The 20,952-nt window shown below is 59.1% G+C and overlaps 1 protein-coding gene across 10 annotated transcripts in view; it reads right to left on the bottom strand.

Moving 5' to 3' along the window:
- MEF2D (myocyte enhancer factor 2D) overlaps nucleotides 1-20,436 on the bottom strand; it is a 59,563-nt gene extending 39,127 nt beyond the window's left edge. For 8 of the 10 annotated variants that reach the window (XM_062631657.1, XM_062631647.1, XM_062631651.1 and 5 more), the window contains exons 1-2: nucleotides 20,305-20,436; nucleotides 572-641 (exon numbers count right to left, since the gene is read on the bottom strand). The gene's annotated coding sequence lies outside the window, so the exon portion shown is untranslated. Of the gene's footprint in view, nucleotides 1-571; nucleotides 642-9,497; nucleotides 9,565-20,304 lie in introns of those variants that run through there. The other 2 variants (XM_062631648.1, XM_062631650.1) reach the window with 2 other exon arrangements.
- Between the last annotated feature and the right edge of the window lie 516 nt (nucleotides 20,437-20,952).

Genomic DNA, 20,952 nt, shown 5'->3' with positions numbered 1-20,952 from the left:
CCGCAGCCCAAACCGAGACGGAGCAGGGCCCTGCCCCTGCGTCTGCCCTGGCACAAGCCTGAGGAGCTGCTCTTGGTTTCTATCATCAGCCTAAGCGATGGCAGGATGAAGCCCTTGGTGCTGACCTTGCGGAGGAAGCAGCGACTGCTCTCCCCAGCTCCAGATAAATCACTGCCCCTTCTCCAGCACGAGAAAGCCATCGCAAGCCAGCGCTCCCTAAGCAGCGGTGACAGAGCCCCCTCCGTCAGGAGCCGGGCTCCCGTTGTCTCTCCCTGCATTGATTTCAGTATCAGGTACAGAAGATGCATCCCATCAGACCACAGAGCCCTCATAAATGGGGCCCGCGGCGTTGTCTCTACCACAACCTCACTGCAGCCAAGGGAGAGGCCAACAGTTACCAGAACAGCAATAAACAGGCAGAGAAGGTGGAGAAGGGGGAAAACAAGGATATGGGGCCCTCTCCCAACAAGGAACAAGAGAAGAGTGGGTCTGGAGCAGGGGAGATGCACGGCCCCCGGCAGGTGAACTCAAGGGGGCAGGGGCTCCAGGAGGTTGGGCTTTCCCCTCCTACCTGCTACACAGCCTCCTGCATCTTCTGCTCCTGCCAGAGGATGAGCTGCAGGCACCGCTCCTCAATCACACTGCAAGGGAAGAGCAAGCAGACATCAGTGCGAGGGGCTGGGAGCAAGGACAAGGCTCCCCATGCTTCAGAGGGGACACTGAGAAGGTCCCAGACCCCCCCTGCTGAGTGAGGGGACAGGAGCTGGGGATCCCCTCCTGCACTGCCCTCATCCTGAGCATCGCTGCAAGGACCCAGGAGCCCCAGTGCTGAGAGCATCCCAGTGGCCAGAGGTGGGGATGGGACACGGGAACCTTTGGGAGCCCAAAAGGAAAGGGGGGGGGGGGAAGGAGTTTTCTGCCCCTTTTTCCCCGCTGAACAAAAGGGAAACTGAGGCAGCAGGGCCAGGACCTGGCTCTGGGAATGCACCGCAGCCTCTCCCCACCTCCGGTGCTGCAACAGAGCAAGGAATTGTGCTCGGCTCCCTCATCCCCTGCTCCAAGCAGGGAGCCAGGCTCCCCCCCTCCCAGGGCCAGCTCACTTCCTGACCCGACCAAATCCAGCCCGAACAAAGCCCCCGAGGCGGGCGTGTGGTTCAGGTCGGGAATGCACATGGAGGGGACACCCCAAAGCAGGCGCTTTCCGGGCTGCCAAGAGCATCCAACCCCACGCCACGCATCTGGGGCCCTGCTGATGGCTGCGTGAGGTTGGTACCCAGGCCACAGAGGCCAGGGTTTAATGCAAAGGGTGCTCCAGGAGCATCTTCTCCAGGGAGCAGATGACCCGGTGTGATAGGATCAGAGAACCCCAGCCTGGCTTGGGGTGAAGGGGCCTTAAAGCTCATCCAGCTCCATCCCCATGCCATGGGCAGACACAGCTTCCACTGGAGCAGCTGGCTCCAAGCAACCAACCTGGAAGGTCTGCACGGGAGGAATGCTGCCCAGGAAGAGGTTTCATAATGCTCTTGTATGAGCTGAGGTGGGGAAAGGGATGGAGGCAGCAAAGGCGGTGAATTCCCCTTTCTAAGGGAAGAAAGAGAGGGGAGGAAAAGGGAGGAAGAGCAGACAAGCTTCCTGCCCAGCTCTGGGGCAGAAACGCTGAGCAGGCAAGAAAACGGTTCCTGTTTGACAACCAAAGCTTTGGGAAAGGTCTCGGAGTGAGATCTGCCCCAGGAACAGTGGGAAACCCTCCCCCAGCATGGGGGCACCTTGGGGGGGCTTTAACAGATGGACTGGGGCTGGTGCAGCCTGACAGGGACAGGATGCTCCAAGCTGCCCCGAAGGATCCCAGGGGATGTGAAGGGATGGCTCCAGGTGACAACCCCGGATGCTCGGGTACCTGCTGGGCTGATGCTCGGCATGGGGCCTTTGCTAATACCCCCAAATACATAGAATCACAGACACTAAAGAGCCTTCTCTTCTCCAGGCTGGACAAGCCCAGCCCTCTCAGCCTGCCATATATGTATTTATACATATATATACCCACATATATACATAAATCCCTAAATATATATATACCCACATATATACACATCCCCCAAATATATACAACCCCATATACATTTATAGACACACACCCCCCTGACTACATCATGCATATATGTAATACCCCCAAATAAATAACCCCCTTGAGCCATTAGAGGAAGGGTCTGAGGCAAAGCCCATCCTCGCTGCACACAGAAGGCTGGAAGCCACTAAAGTGAGCTCCCGGCTGGGTGCTGGTGCCCCATGGGATACCCCGCAGGGCCATGGGGCCGTCCCAAAGCTGAGGGGGAGATGGATGGAGCTCCTCCGGGCTGAAGGGGACAAGAGGGAGGCGCAGATTGCGGAGGGGAAGCAGCCGACCGCAATCTCTCCTTCCCCTTTCTCTGTGTTTCCTTTAGCAACGGGCTCGGGGCCGCAAACGTTTGGATGCCAAACCCAAACTTCCCCCCCCCCCCCATCCCCATCTCCAAGCTCCTGACCTGCTCCATGGCTTCTCTGCCAGGAATTCTGGACCCCCATCCCAAAGATGCTGACCCCAGACTCTGGGGCTGGGCCATGCCGAGCTCAGAGCATCCCAGCAGCAGCATGGACCAGCTCCCCAAGCCCCCAAAGGCCGTTCTCCCTTTCTCCAGCCCAGGAAACCAAAGCATCTCAGCCATAACTCAGCCCTCAGCCTGCACCAGCCACCGGGAATACCCCCCCCAGGCCTTCATTAGGCCTGATTTGTCTTTTCCCTTTGGGTTTCCTGCAGCTTGCCACCAAGGGATGGGAAGGGACAAACCGGGAGAGATCCCACTGCAGGCAGGAGCACCGGGTGGGACAGCACAAGTGGTTCCATGGAGCAAGAAACCACAGCTCCCAAGCGCCCATCGTGCCGGATCCCACACCCCAGGGATGGGAGCCACGAGGGGGACATCCACCCCCAGCAGCACCAGATGGAGATGCAGGGGTGAGCGACGGCACGGGAGCGATGGCACAAGCCCGTTGTGCCAAGGACACATCCTCACCGTGCAGAAGGTGCGACCACCACCACCAAAGCCTGCACAGGGATGGGGCAAAAGCACAGAGGGGGGGGGCTCATCCTCACCTTGCAGAGGTTTTGCCCCCATAGAGGGTCTCAGCATGGGTTTCCTGCCCAAATCCGTCCCTTGGGTGCTCTCTGTCACAGCCACCATGGAGGGGTTGTGACGTTGGCCAATGGCCCTGCCAGGACCTGGGGTACACCAAGGGGGTGCTGGGGGGGGGAAGAGTGCAACCGTTGGAGCCACTGAGTTTCGCTCTCGCCACCCGAGTTCCCCCTTGGGTGGAGATGCAGAACTGAAACCTCCAGATGTAGGGACGAGGGTGGGGGAGATGGGAGGGCAGGGGACCAGCACGGGGCTCGGCAGGGGGATGCAGGGGGGACCAGGAGTTGCCATAGGGGATGGAGAGGGGACCAGGAGTTGCCATAGAGGGATGGAGAGGGGACCAGGAGTTGCCATAGGAGGATGGAGAGGGGACCAGGAGTTGCCATAGGGGATGGAGAGGGGATCAGGAGTTGCCATAGGGGGATGGAGAGGGGACCAGGAGTTGCCATAGGGGATGGAGAGGGGACCAGGAGTTGCCATAGGGGGATGGAGAGGGGACCTGGAGTTGCCATAGGGGGATGGAGAGGGGACCAGGAGTTGCCATGGATTCACAGAATGGTTTGGGTTGGAAAAGACCTTAAGCTCCTCCAGCTCCAACCCCTGCCACTGGAGCAGGGTGCTCGAAGCCCCTGTGTCCAACCTGGCCTTGAGCACTGCCAGGGATGGGGCAGCCACAGCTTCTCTGTGCCAGCGCCTCAGCACCCTCACAGGGAAGAGCTTCTGCCTTATCTCTGACCTGAACATCCCCTGGTCCAGTCTGAACCCATCACCCCTTTCCTATCGCTGCGCTCCCTGATGAAGAATCCCCTCTCCAGCATGCAGATACCACACATTGCCTTGCATGGGGGCCCCAGCTCCCCTACTGAGGAACAGCAACCCCATGGGCCCCAAGGCTGATGCAGCACTTGCCCCCATCCCGAGCCCAGGAACGCAGGAAGAGGAAACCACCCTCACGAAGAGCAAAGCCCTTTTGCTTTGCTCTGAGTCGTGCTCTGCCGTCGCCTGAGTCAGCAGCCTGCACCCAGCCTCTCCCTATGGAAACCAAACAAACACCTTCCCCCAGGTCCAAACCCTGCAGCCCATCCATCTCCCTGCTCTGGCAAAGAGCAGCAGGTCCCCAGGCACCTCCTGCCTGCCATCCAGGTGATGCACTGGGGGTGGCTGCTGCTTGCACCCCAAACCCCTGTGCCAGCACGACTGCCGGTGCACAGGGAGGAGGGGGGAAGTCGCTAGGAAGGACCAGGCAACACCCGGAGCATCCTCTGCCCCACGGTGGCAATGGGGACACGCTGGAAAATCCCAGCCCAGCTCCGGGGCTGGAAGCTGAGAGCTTTCTTTAAGGCTGTTCATAAAGGATGACTTGCAAACAGGCAAGAAGAAGGCCCTCCCTGCGCACAGGAGAGGTGCCCTGTGCTCCAACACAGGGCAGCAGAGATTTGCATCTCATGCCGGGTTGTGCCACAGACCCTCCTGCGTGTCCTGACCTAAACCAGCCTCTGCTGATGCTTCAGGCACCCAGCACCTCTCAATAGTCCAACTGGTGCCTCCAGCCCTGCCTCTTCCAACGCCTGAGCATCCTCTGGGGAAGGAATTGCTCCTCGTCTCCATCTAAACCGCATCCCAACGAAGCCAGCATCCACCAGGACAATCATCCCCAGCCTTAAACAAGGGTTTAAGCCCCCAAACCCCCTCGGTAGCCCTGTGCAGGGAAGGGAACTGCTCCCCAAAGCCCACATCCACTCCTTTGATGCTGGAGATACCAAAGCCTCCAGATGAAGCTATTCCTCCCCAGCGAGGTGCCGAGCATCACTCGCACATGCGGTGCCGTCGTCAGCAACTCCCACACTGCCCCCCACGTACACCACTGCGAGGGGAAGGCACGAGGAGGGGGGGGTTGGAGGCACCTACAGAGAGAAGGAGAAGATCTGGGTGTGATGGGGTGCACAGTGAAGGGAGCAGCACGAATCCATAGGACACCCCCCCTCTCCATGGGACAATGATGCCTCCATGGCCAGCACCTCCCGGGATGGGAAGTGATGGATCTACCCCAATCACCCTGGGGAAAACCCCAAAGGCAACCCTCACTCGCACCAGCCAGCACAAAACGTGGGGTCTATCAAGTGTTGGAATGCCAGCCTGGTTTGGGATGAAGGGACCTTAAAGCTCATCCAGCTCCATGGGCAGGGACACCTTCCACTCAAGCCCCATCCAACGCTGCTGGGGATGGTTCATCCCAACCTGCCCTCTCAGACCAATTTTCAGTGGGAATCCCAGCGTTCTGATGCAGGAGGATGGAGCAGAAGCAGCTCTCGGGCCTGGGAGCCAATCCCAACCAACAGAAAGTGTTTTCCTTTCTAATGCCATGATTTTCTTTAGCTAATCTCTCCAGTGGAAAGGGAAGACGGGCGCGGGATGCTGCCGGCGGGATACAGCACGCGTAGCGCCCCAGCCAGGACTCCATGCCCTGCTCCCCATTCCTATCCCTTTTGGTCATATTTATCCTGCCTTCTTCTCGGAATCACTGTGCAGGGGTAGAACAACAACAGCAGAGCTCTGGGAAACTCTTCACAGGGGGGATTTGGCTCCATTCCCCTTTTAAAACTCCCTTTTTCCCTTTGGGTTTTCCCTGCTTTGCACAGGGGGGTTCCAAGATCCCTTCCCAGCCCCAGCAGATCCCTCTGCTCCCATTTGCTTTGCCCTTCCCTGGCAGAAAAGTGGGGTCCTCACCTGGCTGGAGATCAGGGAGTCATTTGAGTTGGAAAAGACCTTTAGGACCATTGAGATGATGCTTTTCCTGCCGCAAAAGGAGCCCTGCTCATGGGATGCTCAGCAAAACGGGAAGTTTTAGGAGTGGGAAGGAGCACAACCACCCAGGAATGGGGTTTGTTTCCTATCCAAGGCAAGACCTTGGATGGATGCAGCAGGAGGGGACAAGAAGACCCAGGAGCAGGGCTGGAGCAGCACACCAGAGCCAGGAGCTCGTTGCACCCCTTTGCCAAGCCACGTGGCCTCATCCATCCCCCAAGGAAGCAGAGAGCCAGGGCAGGGAGGAGGCCGTCGGATGCCATGCCCGGAGCCCATAAATTACAGCAGGGAAAAGGAGTTGCGTTTGCCCTATTTCTTATCTGCTTGGAAACGGCACCGCTTTCCCAGCTGCAAAGGCAGCTCTGTTCCCAGGAATTTCAGCAAAGCCATGACCTCCTTCCAGGATCATACAGTATATGGTGGCGGGGAGCCAGGGCTAATTATAGGCACAGGAAAAGGGGAAAGAGGCGGCTGGAAAAGCTCTACCTTTCCCAGAGGCTGGAAGCAGGGCAGCACGGCCCCAAGGTGGGAGCATCCCAAAGGGCAGGGTGAGAAGAGCACAGCCCCGCGCTCCCGGACATCACCATTCCCCTCTTCCGGAAGGATACAAGTCGGTGCAAATCACAGCTCCCCAGTTCCTTCACACCCTGGGAAGCCCCACAACGGGAGCAGGACCCGGGGCTGCTCCAGCAATGGCACAAGGAGCACTAATGGCTCAGTCCTACCCCGGGTTCCCTGGGGAGATCCCATCTCCTGGAGCCGAGCGATGCCCCAAGCCCTTCGCTGTGCCCTGGCAGAACCAAAAGGATGCTCTCCACATTCCGAAGGCAAATAAATGTGCATTAAACTTTCAACAGCAGCAAACGCTCCGGAGAAGGAGCATTTAGAGCCTGGGTCATGTTCATCCCCTTCTCCCAACCCCACCATTCCTGGCACGGAGGATGGATGAGGACACAGGAACCTACGCACCAGCAAAGAGGAGGTTGGACAGGAAAGCACTAGAACCTTTCAGCCACCGTGGTTCTCCTCCAAGCCACGTTCCCACCCCAAACCCAGGGCTAACGAACACATCCCACCTATCTCCTTTGGAAAGGGGGGAAAAAGCCTCTTGCTTGAGACTCCGCTCATCTCTGCTCGCTTATCCCCCCTGGACTGCGCTTCCCTGCTTGCTGCGCGCGTGGGAAGCGTGGCTTTGGGTTTGCTCTTGGCACTCACTCCTCAGACCATCTCCTGGGATCCTGCAGGTCGCAGCCTGCGAGGCCAAGCCCCGCTCCAGCACCCGGCCAGGCAGGATTCCCACGCCACGGCTCCAAAGCGCCTTCCAAACCTGAGGCTTGCAGCGATCCTGACCCCCACCCTGCCCTCACTGCTGCCATCACTCAGCAGGACAAGGGAAGGATGCAGGAGCTGGGTGCTGGCAGCACGGAGCATCGGGGCATCAGCTCCAGCTTCCCAGCGGGAAAGCGGCCGCTCGCTAAGGGAAGGAATCCACCCGCACACGCCGGCTCCATCCGATGCCCTTTTTAAGGCTCCTATGGCAGTGGGAAGGGGGATATCCAGCACCGAGCTCACTGGATAACCCCAGCTACAGCCTTGGCACCCGGGGGTGCCGCAGCAGGGACACTCAGGGCCGCTCCTAAGGATGAACCAGACCAGCTCCGGTTCCCATCACCAACACAGGCAGCGATGGAGGGGAAGATCACCTGAAACATCCCTGCAGACCACCCCAAAGTCATCCCCACCTCTCTGAGCAGAGCCCATCTCCCCCAGCGCTGCCGTGGCACCGGTGGGAATGACACAGCCCCTTCCCAGCCACCACACAGGGCTCTCTAAGCCCTCCCGGGATAACAAGCTCACAATGAGATCCTAATGAAGGATTAGGGAAATAGAGTTTAAAGAGATTAATCTGGGTGCAGCACTGAAACTTCTTTTTCCGTGGGCCCATCCACACGGAGCTGCCCCCGCTGCCGGCTCCGGCCACTCGGGATGGTTTTTCCGTGCAAAGAGGGGCTGAGCCTGTGGAAAGGATGGAGGAACACGCACCAAAACCCAGCTCGTGGCGCCTGCAAGCCCTGCCCGAGGCCCTTTAAAAGCGAGCCAGAGGCTCCCTTCATCTCTCCCCTCCCACACCAGTCCCTTCCCATCTGCATCCCAGCTGCGCGCAGCGATGCTCTGGTCCCGGTCCTAATGCGCGGCGCGGTTATCCGCCCGAGCCGGAGCCTTCCAAGGAGCCCCAGGGAAGCAGGTACTCAACTCTCATTCAGGGAAAGTTATTAATAGGCATTTCTTGGCTCTAGGCAAACAGAGCAAGAAGTCAGCCCTGGCCTCAAAGAGCTCGGCGTGACTGCCAGCCCCACGCGCTCCCAAAGGTCAGGAGCCTGCTTCGCCCCCAAACCAGACGGTGCTGGTTTAAAATAGAAAGCATCACATCTGGGGGTGCTTTTTGGGGAGGGGGGGGGTGGATTTGGCCACTCATTATTTTCCCTGCAATCACAACCATCAGTAACTTTCTCCTACTGGAAAAAAGGCAATGCCACTTCTGCCCCCATCCCAGGATTCCAAGAGCTGGGAATCCACTCAGCCAGCCCCACGAGCAGCGGCGCCGCGGGCAAAAGAGGCTGGCGGGGAGCAGGGCTCATCCCAAAGGCAACGGAGCTCATCCCATGGGAGCGGGGCGACGGCTCGAAGCAAGCCCCTTGGATGCCAGCGGAGCCGTCCAAAGCCACGCGCCGGAGGGGAGGTGGGATGGGGATGAAACAGCCCCGTCGCGAGGCTGCGACCCAAATCAAATGAAGATGTTTGGAGCGGATCCAGATGTTTATTAGGGATATAGGGTATAAATAATTACCCGGTAGGAATTGTGTTCACAGGCAGCAAGCCCCTTATCTAAACCTGATCGCAGCACAGCACGGGCCCAGGTGCAAAAGAAGAACCATGGCACCGGTTTTAACCCCAGTAAGCCCTGGATGCTCAGACTGGAGCTGCCAGCACCCAGACCTCATGGGGACACAGCTCTGGGAAGGGAGCAGAAGGAATGGATGAGGTGAGGGTGCAGGGAGCTGAACCCTGCCCCGTGCTTGGCACCGGCTGCAGGTAATGCGGCACCAGCAGGGACAGGAGCCGCTTGTGCCATCGACCGGATCCCTCCAGGCCTGTAAAAACCCAGCTGCTTAAAATACACCAGCAAACCAAACCCTCCCTGGCCCAGCAACCTCCGAGCCTGGACGCTGCAATCGCCTCCAAACACATGGCCCTAAGATGCCAAATGGCAGAGGGGGGACGGCGACAGCACCGCAGCATCACCACCACCAAGCCCAAGCCGAAGGGCTCGCACACAACTGAGAAACAGGTCAAGAAAAGGCTTTAACAGCTCAACCCCCCCCAACCTGAGCCGCTCTCTCAGCATCACCAAACCTACCCCATGTGGGAGGTGCTGGTGGCCCTCATCCCCCACCACCAGCATCCCAAAAACTCCAGCACCCCACCAGAGAGGGTTGGAGAGGAGAAGGGCTGGAAACTTACTGTAGGAAATGGGCTGCTCGGCTCCGACTCCCTTGTCCCTACTGGTGGGAAAGTCTATAAATCTCTAATAAAGAGGGGAAAAAAAACCCACCCAACAATAAATCCCCTCCCATTTTATTCCTTGTCTCTCCCCCTGCTTCCAAAGGATTGCGAAAGCGAGAGGGCAGCCGGGGCTTGGATCTGCGGCATTTCTGAGTTCCTACGGAGTCTGGGCTCCCTGCCACCAGCAACAGCGGCTCTGGGGGTGTGGAAAAAGAGAGGGGGAAAAAAGGAGGAGAAGAGAGAAAAAAAAATAGGGAAAAAAAAAAGGAAAAAAAGTCCTGTTTATTTTGGGGGATGAGGCACAAAGCGCGGCTCCAGCATTCCCGCAGCATCCGCGCGCGCCAACAGGAGCGACTTTGGGATGCAAAGCCTGGACTTGGGGTGCAAACACGGAGCTGGCAGAGGATGCTCGCTGCTGGGGGTACACAGAAGTGAGGAGCCATCTCCTCCATAAGGAGCACAACGCGTCCCGGGGTACATGCACCCATCCCAGGGAGCACCCATGGGTGCTAACGGTGCCTCGGCCCTGCTCCGGTCGCTGTAAGGGGAATTACCAAAGACAGGCTGGAAGAAAAGCTTCCTCCAGCCATGACCCAGATTCCCCTCCAGCCTGATCCCTCACTGAAGTCATAATCCTTGGAGGGCTTCTGGTCCTTCTCTTCCCCCCCCCTTCCCTTTCAAATCCATCCCTGCACGTTGCCATGGCGATGAGGGTGATGCTATAATTTCGGCATTACAGAGAGGAGAAGGTGCCTGGTACACGGACGAGCTGCAATGGGGATGTATTTAGGGGAAAAGAATTAAGAGAGAGGAAAACAATGACCAAGGCAGCACCGTGGCTTCATCAGCAAGATGCTGGGCTGACCCAGGGCTGATGGATCTCCCTGCTACAGAGATCTGGTAGATCCCCCTCTCCTGCCCTCTGGGAGAGCATCCTGGGGCAACAACACAAGAGGGACAGGGAGCTGTTGGGGCGAGCCAGAGGAGGAGCTCTTGCTGTACCCAAGGCTGCCCTGAGCTTGAGCACCCTATTTTGGGGGGGGTGTTGAGCCCACCACGGCTCAGCACCCGACCACTGCTAAAACCAACCAACTCCGCAAAGCAGCAGCTCCAAAAGAGCTCCTCAGCCCTTATTTCACCTTCATTTTCCACTACCTTTCCTTTGCACCTTCCTTTGCCCACCTTAGGTCCCGGTGGCATCCCATCACCACCAGGATGTGGGACCCCTGGAGCTCCCGTCCAGCTCCCCATGGGAGAAAACCCAAGGCCATGATACAGCCCTGGGTGCTCTCAGGGTCTAATGCGGTGTCAGTGGGGTTTCCACACAGGAGGGATGAACCAGGACCCAAGCCGGAGCACTGAGGGCTTCACCCCTCCAAACCCCACCGGCCTCAAGCTGTCCTGCAGCTTTAGCCCCACTTCCACCCCCCTGTGCCCCATCCCACCGCATCGCCCCGCACCCAGAGCACCGAGCTTCCAATGGACCCACAACCAAAACCGCATCGTACACAAACAGCTCTGCCCAAACGCAGCCCAACAGCCCGTGACCCCCAGCACGGGGGACGTGAGCTGCCAGCGGGCTCATGGGGTCCCAAAGGAAGCCAGAAAGCCCCATGGGGGCCGCCTCGCCCCATACCAAGCTCACCTACACACCCTTCGTAATGGGTGAGGTGAGCAGAAGGCGCTTCGGTCCAGTGCACGGCATGGGGCACAGCATCCACAGCCTGCACCCCTTGGGTTGGGTATGAGGTGTGAGGAAGACCCCGGTAGCAAAACCCAAGTGGTTGGCATGAGGGGAGGGTGTGGAAATCACCGTGCCAGAGCCATGGTGCCTGGACACAGCTCCAAAAGGCAGCGTAAAGCAGGGATGCTCAGAGTGGGGGCAGGATGCTCAGAGGGGAGCTGGGATGCTCGGAGGGGACCGGGATGCTCGGAGGGGACAGGGATGCTCGGAGGGGACAGGGATGCTGGGGCAAAAAGGTCTCCCGAGCCCATAAATGCATGCACAGCATTGTAAACCCAGGCAATCCAGCCATGGGGTGGCACAGCGGGGCTCGCAGCACTCCTCAGTGCACATCCACTTGTAGAACCTCAAGGAGACAAGAAAATTCAGAGCATTTGGTTTCAGTGCCCCAAAAGGAGCCAACCCCTCAACCGGGCACCTTCAGCATCCAACCTGTCAGCCTTGAGCCATCAGGGTGGCTTTTGGCAGGGCCCTGAGCTCCGTATTTCGCCTCTAAGGTATTTATCTGCGAGAAGCTAAAAACCAAGCTGCATTTGCATGACAAAAAGAGCCCGGGTTGCTCAGGACCTGTGCAGCAAGGCAGGGACAGGCCATGCAAAGCAGCCTTCCTCCCTCGCCAAGCAGAAGGCACTGAAGGTCACCCGAGCGGATGCTGAGCTCGCGGTGCCTGGTCCTATCCGCTGGAAAGGACACGGCAAGAACATCATCCCTGATGGGGAAACCTCTTCCCAACCTTCCCACTGACACCCCATCCAGCTGGAGCAGCCCTTTGGGGCAAGGGGCAGGCGTGAAACCCTGCTTGCGCCCGACCTTAAAACCTCCAGGATCAGAGAGCAATGAGCAGGGCTTGCACCGACTCAACTTGATTTGCAACCAGAATCCATCGCTCCGTTTCCTCCCCTGGGTACCAGCATTGGGCAGGGGCCACGCAGCTTGGTCCCCCCTCAGAAGCAGGGTCTGCAGGGGGGATGAGGAGCCCACTGGCAGCGCAGTGATGTGCAATGAGCCTTTCCCCACCACGCTCCTTCCAAGGTGGCCCCAACGCAGCTCATCCAGCAGCCCAGGAGCACGCACGCACCCAGCACCACACTGGGCTCAACCCAGCACCGACGTCACTGTTTTGGGACAAAGTCCCTTCTGTGACCCGGTGCCACCCAACTCCCCGTCACCTCCTTATCTCCATCACAACCCCTTTACCCCCGCCCTGCAGCTCAATTAGAATCATAGAATGGGTTGGGTTGGAAAGGACCTGAAGATCAGCCAGTTCCAACCCCCTGCCATGGGCAGGGACCCCTCACACTAAACCATCTCACCCAAGGCCTCGTCCAACCTGGTCTTGAACATTGCCAGGGATGGAGCATTCACAACCTCCCTGGGCAACCCATTCCAGTGCCTCAGCACCCTCAAAAGCACAGAACTTCTTCCTCAGATCCAATCTAAATTCCCCCTGTTTCAGTTTTAACCCGTTCCCCCTTGTCCTATCACTATAGTCCCTAATGAAGAGTCCCTCTCCAGCATCCCTATAGGCCCCCCTTCAGATACTGGAATCTCTGAGGTCTCCCCACAGCCTTCTCTTCTCCAGGCTGAACAGCCCCAACTTCCTCAGCCTGTCTCCATACAGGAGGTGCTGCAGCCCCTGAGCATCCTCATGGCCCTCCTGTGGCCTTGTTCCAACAGTTCCACATCCTTTTGACATTGAGGACCCCAGAACTGCACACAATGCTCCAGGTGAGCTCTCACAAGAGCAGAGTAAAGGGGCAGGATCACCTCCTTGGACCTGCTGGTCACGCTCCTTTGGATGCAGCCCAACCATCCCCACCACCAACAGGGATCACACCAAACCCCCCCCCCCAAAAAAAAGCCAGATGCTCATCTCTTCCAGCACCAGGGAGAGGATTGATGGAGGGAGCAAGAAGCAGCCACCAGCTGCCGCGGGGAAGAGGCTTGGCTGCCTCCACCGCCAGCATCCTGCTCCAACCATTTGTTCTGCTTCTATTTTGGAGCGCGCTGGGGCTCGGCGGCTCCCAACCTTCCCAGCGCCACAGATTCTGTGCTCGGAGGCAGCGCCGGCTCCGCTCCCCGCCTTGGCAGCGGCATCCGAGCGGGGCCCGGGGATATTTTTGCTCCAGCGAGCCGGGAGGTGCGAGTTTTCCCGGCGGCGCGGGGGAAGGAGGGCTGTGGTGAGGCAGGGAGCGAGGATGGGCTCCATCCCCGCGCTCCCAGCGCGAGTCCACGCCTTGGAAACAGTGGAGCATCGAAGCCCTAAGGGGAAAGCATTGCTCCAGAAGCACACGGAGAGCCCCAAGCCCGCAGGCACCAGTCCATGCACCCGGAGAAGAGCCCGGCACGCACGGAGCATCATAGAGCGGTGTGGGTTGGGAAGGGCCTTAAAGCTCATCCAGTTCCAAGGGCAGGGACAACTTCCACTAGAGCAGGATGCTCCAAGCCCCATCCAACCTGGCCTTGAGCACAGCTTCTCTGGGCACCCCCCTCACACAGGGAAGGATTTCATCCTTATATCCAACCTGATGTATCCAACCTGATGCATTCATCCTTATATCCAACCTGATGTATCCAACCTGATGTATTCATCCTTATATCCAACCTGATGTATCCAACCTGATGTATTCATCCTTATATCCAACCTGATGTATCCAACCTGATGTATTCATCCTTATATCCAACCTGATGTATCCAACCTGATGTATTCATCCTTATATCCAACCTAATGCATTCATCCTTATATCCAACCTGATGTATCCAACCTGATGTACTCATCCTTATATCCAACCTGATGTATCCAACCTGATGTATTCATCCTTATATCCAACCTGATGTATCCAACCTGATGTACTCATCCTTATATCCAACCTGATGTATCCAACCTGATGTACTCATCCTTATATCCAACCTGATGTATCCAACCTGATGTACTCATCCTTATATCCAACCTGATGCATTCATCCTTATATCCAACCTGATGTGCTCATCCTTATATCCAACCTGATGTATCCAACCTGATGTACTCATCCTTATATCCAACCTGATGTATCCAACCTGATGTACTCATCCTTATATCCAACCTGATGTATCCAACCTGATGCATTCATCCTTATATCCAACCTGATGCATTCATCCTTATATCCAACCTGATACATTGCCTGTGTGATCCCAAGCGCTGGAATACCAGATGAAAACTGCCCTGAGCCCACATCCAAGCACGCCCTGCCCTCACCCAGCTGCAGTGGAGGAGTTAGCAAAGCACGCTGTCTGCTATCCCTGCGTTGGCTTAAGGGCAGAGACGCGTCTCCAAGGAGCACGGGGTTTATCCCTAGGAATAACTGCACCTCGCAGTGCAAGGTGGAAGGTGCCCCTGCCCACGGCACCGCGTTGGAACTGGAGGAGCTTTAAGGTCCCTTGAACCCAACCCAGGCTGGGATTCGTGGATTCCATCGCACTGATTTATCTCCCGCTCCCAGGAGAAGATGCTCCTGGACCACCCCAGCCTGGGGCTGCGGGGCAGGGCAGCCTCGGCAGCACAACAAATGCCTGGCAGGTCCAAAGGACTGCTTCGCGTTCCTCTTTTTACACAGCATTACCTTTTCCTTCCTTGGCAGTGGAAAACTCCTGCGCTGGGACCGCGTCTCAAGGTTATGGCTTGGGCTGGGGGAGGATTTCAGGCTTTACAACCCAGGAATTCCAGGCAGAAACCCAGAAACTTTGCCAGCTTTGTCCTAAACACAACGGTTTTTCACCCAAATTATTCCATTTCTTCAACTTGTCTTTTTTTTTTTTTCCAGCAGGTTTTAAGTAAACCCCATTTTCCTGTCCCCAAAATAAGGATGCTTCCAGCAGAAACCTCTCACTGACGCCATGGACATTTTCCCATTCCCTATTTCTTCTCCTGAGGAAAACCAACCCAACCCGACCCCATGAATCTTCCCCACCTGCAAGACATGGGATGTGTTCCTGGGTTTCTGCGGTGCCCAAGGAAGTGTTCCCTGAAGTCTTCCAATAACTGGAGAGGAAAAATGCTCTTAAAAAATTAAGTTTCATCTTAATAATAATAATAATGATGAAGCTTTCCAAAAGGATGGAGAGAAGTGACATTGGTCCAAAAGGCACTTTCATTTCCAAAGGCAGATGCAAACTTTCAAACCAAGGCTATTTATAACCACTGCTTATAGCCATCAATAACACCTTCCGCCCCACGAGCTCCACTGCATCCTCCTGGGTAGGGAAGATGCTGCCAACAGCCCCCAGCACCCTGCTGTGGGGTGCAGGATGATGCCAATAATCCCTGCCTGTTGCAGAAGGAGGAAGAGGAGGAGGAGGAGGAGGAATCCCTTTGCTGCCTTCCCAGATGAGCCTACAAGAGGTGACCCCCTTGCAGCCCTGGGATGGGCACGGGGTCAGGGACCTGGCCCCGTTTGCTGCCCCCCAAATCTCTTTACTCCTTTTTGGGGCTGGGAAAAGAAACTCAACCATCAAACATCGGGGAGCTGCGACTCCCTGCTTCCTATAAAAGGGGGAAGAGCCGCGGGGGAGATCCCCCTTCCCTCCCCATGGCACCCGGACCCCACACGCGCCCCGAGCATCCCAGATGGGAGGCACCTCCTGCTCTGGAAGCGGTTTTGGGCTGGTGCCGGCCGCTTGCTGGAAGCCGTTTGAAGTTCTGGAAAGAGAAACGATTCCTCCTCCTCCTCCTCTTCCTCCTTGCCCAGAAATAGGCCAGTTAATTACCCCCTTTCCAACCCCAAACCCAACACTGAGTCAAGGCAGGAGGTGGGAGCGCTTCAGCCCCGCGCTGGCTCAGCCCCAAAGCCACCGCAGCACGGCTTTGACCTTGAGACGTCCACGCCAGGGCACGGGGGCAATGGCAAGCACAGATGGCAAGGCCTCAGCTCCCTCCTGCTCCCGGAGCTCAGGCAGCACCGGTCCATCACAAGGAGGAGGGTCGGGAACGCGGGTGCTGAGGAGCCCCTTCCACACGCGGCCTCCAGGAAAAGCCATGGGGAATCGCACGTTGGGAAAGCATCCGTGTCCTGCTCGGCACAGCCCCGGCTGCTTTGCGCCGGGACACCACGGTGGTGGCTCCTGGGTGGTGGCCACAGCCTGACACATCCCAGCGCGGCCACCATCCTGCCCTACCGGCTTGTCCTGGCACTCATCCGGTGCTCTGCTGTCATAGGGGATGGTTTGAGGGAAAGGGACCTTGGAGCTCATCCACGTCCAACCCCCTGCCACCGGCAGGGCCACCTTCCACTGGAGCAGGATGCTCCAAGCCCCTGTGTCTGACACTGCCAGGGATGGGGCAGCCACAGCTTCTCTGTGCCAGGGCCTCAGCACCCTCACAGGGAAGAGCTTCTGCCTTAGATCCAACCCCTGTTTCAGTCTGAACCCATCACCCCTTGTCCTGTCAGCACAGCCCCTGATGAAAGCCCCTCTCCAGCATCCTTGTAGCCCCCTCCAGGCACTGGATGCTGCTGCGAGGTCCCCCTGCAGCTCAGCTCATCCAGACCCACTATCCCACTGCTATCCAGGGGCACCTCTAGCTCGGGAGATGGGAAACCGAGGAGCAGCCCCCAACCTGGACACAAGCACCATGGGCCGAGCTTCCCCCCAAAACTCCCCCCATCCTGCACCCAGGATGCAGATCCCCCCATCCTCTCAGCCACCATTGAAGAGAAAGCGAACATACACACACACACCCCCATAATAAACCACCCCAAATCCACGTCTTTAACTCCACGTGGGCACTGGGGCTTTATTCCTTAGAGGATGCAAGCTCCTGTCTTGTTTTCAAGCAGTGGGGAGCTCCAGCAGGGAGACACCAGGAGCGAGGGAAAAAGGGAAAAACAGAAGGAAAAAGCACAAGGAAACCAAACTGGAGCGCGAGATGAAACCCGACAGATCTGTGGAGGGAGAGCTGCTGGCAGGCAGACAGCTAGATCCATCTTGAGAGCAAAAGCAAAGTGCTGCTCAAACAAGGCACAGGGAAAAACCTCGAGGTCTTTCCGGCACTGCCTAAGCTCCCATGGAACAAAATGAGGAGGAAATTCCAGCTTTTTCTTGAAAGCTGCTCTAATTAGAAGTGGGGGGGGAAAGGAAGGAGAAAGGAATTGAAGGTGCGTTGATGGGAAAGGGATGAAGAGCATCTCGAGGAGGAGAAGGGCTGATGCATCCCATGGTCCTGCTGTCAGCGGCCGCGGGATTCTGCTCTTCCTCCTCCTCCCTGCCCCTGCTGTGACTCACTTGCTCTGCGCTGGCCGCGCCTGGCTAGAGCAGAGCCACAGCTTCCCGGGGGCAGGAATGTCATCTGCAATAGAGTCACCTCGGAGCTGGGGATGGCTCAGCCTCCAGGACCTGCCAAAACAGCGACCCAAAACCGAGCCCCCGGCCCTGGGCGCAGATGGGGAGAAGCAAAGGGGGGTGTGTGGGGGGGGGGGGTATTTTTAGCTGTGGCTGCAGATGGGGAAGTCCAGCCACGGCATCTATGCAGCAGCCCCCCATCAGCTCAGGCCACCTCCATGTGCTCCCGGGTATTAACGGGATTTAATGGGATGCTGCCGGCTCACTTCCCAAGCCTCGGGGGCAGCGCCTGGCCAGGGCTGCTCGCTCCACAAGCACTGGGCACCCAGCCCCAGCACCACGCATCCCTCTCCTTCCTTTCCCTCTGCTCCCAAGGAAGCCACCCATCGCTGGGGTACATCCCACAGCATCCCATGGCGGGTCCAGCCGAGCGATGCCGACCTGAGACAAGGAAGCAGCTCTGGCTTGGGGACAAACACAAGGGAAAAGTCATTTTCGCCCCTTCACCCCGGATGGGTTTTGGGGTCACAGGGACAGAGCCCTCCTGGTCCTGTGGGATGAGCTGGGCGGCATCACCCTCCACCCGCTCCATCCTTCACCAGCACCTCCGGGTACCACGGAGCTGGGTCCCGCTCCCGGACTTTTGGGGCTTTGTTCTCCAAAGATGCCATTTGGCCGCCCCGGCAGCACAGAGGGACCTCGAAGTGGATGTGGTTTATGACCATATTTAGGCTCCTTTACGTTGCCAGAGTGGCAGGAAAGGGCTGCGGCATGAAATGAGAATCAGACCCCACTTGTTTCACTTGGCAGCCTGGGAAAAATCCACCCCGGGTGACTCCGGCACCGTCCGAGCCTCCACCCTGCCCGCTCGGGGCCGGGATAAAACAGCAACAGCCCTTTCCAGCGCTTCCCAAACGGAGCCGAGAGCCCTACGCGGACGAGGAGGGAACGGGGCGGTGGGAATGACACACATGAACCACAATCCCCTCCCGAGAGCAGCACCGAAGCAAAGGGATGTGCCCAAGGTCACTCCTCAAGGTGCCCATAGAAGATGCAGGGATGTGACCCCCCCCCCCAGCAGGAGATGGTTTGTGATGGGTTGGCGGGGAGGGGGGGGGACTGGGGCAGGACTGGAAGCACTGCGTCCCTCACACACAGGCACAGGAGGTAAAACCCCTTCAGCACGTTAAATCCCCGGCGCGGCGGAGGCGACGGCGCTATTCCAGCATTCTGGAAACCCGAGCGGCACCGGGGAGGGAGGGGGGGACGGGGGCCACCTGCTCCCAGCACAGCACAAGTGTGGATGCCTCAGCCTGGCAAAGCCACGACAACTGCAGGGATGAAGGGCAAGGAAAGGGAGGGGGGGATGAAAAGGAGAAGCCACGAGGCCCATCCCGAGGTCTGTGACCTTCAGGATCCCATGGGCAGCAATGCCGAGGGCAGCTCAGGCTCCGCTCCCAAGGGACACGGGCAGCCCCCAAACACTTCCCAGGCCGAGGCCACCGGCAGCAGGGGGGCAAAGAGCCCAAACCCACTTTTCCCACCCTCAGACCCCGCAGCCCCCTCGCCTGGATGCGGCTCCCGCAGCGTCCCCATCGCGCCGACAGCCCCGTGCCCATCGCCTGGATCCCCCGGGACACCGGGACATGGGGGCACCCACCTTGGCGAGGCGACGCCGGCCCGAAAATCCACGTGGGAGCAGGCGCTGCGGGAGAAGAGGCTTTGGAAGGGCAGGATCGGGGTGGGATCGGGGGCAGGGACACGGGGAGGAATTCGCACCAGATGTGCTCCACTTACTGGTGCCTGCGGCCGGTCCCCAGCCAGATCCGCACGGACAGGGAGGATGAGGAAAGGGGGGGACGGGACGGGACACCCCAGTTTGTGTCCCTATGGAGCCGCGGGCACACACACAAGTGCCTCGCTGGTGTGTGCAAGGCATGGGGGTGGCAGGGGAGGGGGGATCAATACAGAACCAAAGCCCCCCCAAAGCCGAGGGGCAAAGAGCGCCCCAGATGCTCCGCAGCACCCAGATGCCGGACACCCCCCATCGGTCCCCGCGCCCCTCGACGTCCCGGGGGGGGGATGGCGGGGGTGTCTTGCCTCCCCCCCAACCCATAGCAACCAACCCCACCGCTGGGGGCACCGGAGCAAGGCCTCAATCCAGCCCCCAAAACGCTGCCCCCCGAGCCCCACAGCATCACATCCCCCCCCCTCAAACCCCACATCCCCACTCCTTCAGCTGTCACCGGGATACATGGGGGGGGGTTCCCCGCTGGGGGTGCAACCCCTCAGGACCCCCCCAACAGCACGGAGCGGGCCCCATCGCCCGTCCCCCCCTCTCCTCACCTGCTTCTTCCCCTTCCTCCCCTCCTTCACCTCTGCACCATCTTGGTGACGGGTTTGTTTTGAAGCGGCGCCGGGGAGGGGAAGGGAAGGGAAGGGAGGGGAAGGGAAGAGGGGGGGGTGGGAAGGATGCGCTCGCCCATCCCCGCCGCCTCGGGGCGGCACCGCGCAGCACGGGGGGGTACCAAAGGGTACCAACCCCCCCCCCCCCGGTATGAAATCACAGCCCGACGGCACCGCGGATGGAGATGGGGGGGGGGGTGTCGGAAGTAAGGCGGTGATGAATTAAGGGGGGTCAATGGGGCGATGGGCAGCGCCCCCCCCCCACCCCACAACCGGGAAGGCACCGAGCGGGGCCGGACCCACCTGCGCGGGCGCGGAGCCCGGCGGCCGCCTCCTCCCGGGGCTGCGGCGGAGCCGGCGCGGAGCGACCATGGCCGGGCCCGGCCCCAGCGTCAGGACGCGGCGCAGAGCGGGCGGCCAATGGCAGCGGGGGAGGGAGGGGGGGGGCGGGACCGGAGGGGAGGGGGGGCGGGGGGGGGCGGGACTGAGATTGGAGGGGGATGGGGGGGGGAGAACCGGGATGGGGGGGGCGGGACTGAGATTGGAGGGGGATGGGGGGGGGAGAACCGGGATGGGGGGGGAGGGACTGAGATTGGAGGGGGGAGGATGGAGGTGGGGGGGAGGAAGAACCGCGTTGGGGGGGCAGGACTGAGATTGGAGGGGGGAGGATGGGGGGGGCAGAACTGGGGGTAACAGAGGGGGATAAGAAGAGGGGCTGGGGGGCAGGACTGAGATTGGAGGGGGATGGGGGGGGAGAGAACCGGGATGGGGGGGGGCAGGACTGAGATTGGAGGGGGATGGGGGGGGGAGAACCGGGATGGGGGGGGAGGAAAACCGGGATGGGGGGGGGCAGGACTGAGATTGGAGGGGGATGGGGGGGGGGAGAACCGGGATGGGGGGGCCAGGACTGAGATTGGAGGGGGGAGGATGGAGGAGGCAGAACTGGGGGTA

This window comes from Pezoporus occidentalis, unplaced genomic scaffold (assembly GCF_034315485.1).
Source record: "Pezoporus occidentalis ecotype Australia unplaced genomic scaffold, CSIRO_AGI_Poc_V1 ctg370, whole genome shotgun sequence".
In the NCBI taxonomy this organism is placed as follows: Eukaryota; Metazoa; Chordata; class Aves; order Psittaciformes; family Psittacidae; genus Pezoporus; species Pezoporus occidentalis.
This window is presented reverse-complemented; position numbering and strand designations above follow the sequence as displayed.